Raw genomic sequence first — 1,741 nt, 5'->3', positions numbered from 1 at the left:
TAGTCATGTCCATCCTGCTCACTCCCAGTGAACACCTGGACATCTGAATATCTTCATGCTGTGGCTCATCAGCCCTCTGTAGTTACTGCAGCTCTAGAGGAAATTCAGATGATTCCTGAAGAATGGGACTCAGAATTTTACAGTGAAAATGACAAAATAATTCCAGGTCGCCTGTATGCTACTTAGGTGATAAAAGGTTAATGAGATCACCACAAAACCACAGTCAAAAGGATTTCTCTCAGTTCACATTCAAACATCTGCCAGGATCCACAGATAGATTATTTATCCAGGAATCTGTCGAGGTGGGAGATTCCAGCGTTCTTTAGCCAGACTTCCTCATCAGTATCAGTTTGTCTGACGCTCCACATAAGAGCCAGATGTCTGTTGAACTTGACTCTCAGGTTTGATGCCGAAACACTGCCCATGTTGGCTTCCTACCAAAACAATCAGACGACTCTCTAGGAATGAATCAGAGGGAAGGAGGTGCAAGCTAATGCAAGCAAGGCACTACCAGCAGTGCAGCAATGATGACAGACGGGTGGCTCAGCTGGAGTTCAGTGTGCCCACATCCATGTGTCTTCCTTCTCTCCATCATACCAACCACCTCTCTGCCTTCATCAGACTGAGGAATATTCTGGGACCTGCTGTATATTGTGAAATATTTGTCCTGCCTGGTCCTTAAACGTGTCTCAAGCTGTAATAAACTCATTCATAGAACCATGGTTACCTCTGCAACTAAAAAGACCAAATAAAAGTGATGAAAACAACAAAACACATCAAAATATGACTGAAAATATATATTAACAAAATCAACATGAACATTGCGGATCCCCATCACGGCGCCAGCTGCAGGCCCAAGGCTGGAGCCGAACAATCACTCCCTGATAATGACTGTGTTACGGCTATTCTTCCCATGCAAGGACACCTGGGTTGGCTGGAGGACTGTTTACTTAGCCTGATAGGCCGAAGGACACTGTCTCAGCTGAACTATGGACAGGCACACACACACACACTTACACTGATAGGCACTCACTGATCCCCCCTCCCTTTCCAACGCCTTCGATGCTTGTCCCCTCCCGGGGAAGATAGCAGTCAACTGGACCAGCGCAGACATGCTGCAGGACCGGATGCGCTGTTTACACCGGCTCTCTCTCACCCTTTACCCGCCCCTGTTGCTTGTCTTGTGTTTCTATGGTGTGTTGATAGTCATGTGCTTTTGTGCTGAGGTGTTTTTTCTGTTATCAAACTGTTCTCCCACTAGGAGCTCAGTCTGAGTGGAGTTTTTTTCTCCTCCTCTTACCTCATGTTATGTATTTTCGTTGTTTTTTCCTATCAGCCTACCTTTCTGACATGTCTGCCCAATGTGATGTTTGTGTAAAGTTGGTCAGAAGGTTCCTTTGTAAGTGCGCATGCGCCATTAGCGTGCTGCCTGCTGTAACCCTAATTTCCCTCGGGATGAATAAAGTATTCTGATTCTGATTCTGATATGTTGTGTGATGAAACTGCTGTTATACCAGTTCCTCTTATGCTGGCAGTGTGGTCATATCTTAGACACGCCCACCGAAGGAAACATTCTGGCACGTTGGTCCGGGCTCTCCTGCCCCCTGGTGGTCATTAGGGAATAATGCAGGCTTGTCATTGGCTTCATGTATGTGAGTGAAGTTGCCCCCCCACCTTCTTCAAATCCAACAAAAGTGGTATCAAACGTTTGTGCTACGTTTGTGCTGGTTTGTGCTGCAAA

Source organism: Pundamilia nyererei, unplaced genomic scaffold, assembly GCF_000239375.1.
Source record: "Pundamilia nyererei isolate P.nyererei 1_Seehausen unplaced genomic scaffold, PunNye1.0 scaffold00417, whole genome shotgun sequence".
Classification (NCBI taxonomy): domain Eukaryota; kingdom Metazoa; phylum Chordata; class Actinopteri; order Cichliformes; family Cichlidae; genus Pundamilia; species Pundamilia nyererei.
The sequence above is the reverse complement of the archived record's forward strand: the minus strand, read 5'-3'. Positions refer to the sequence as shown.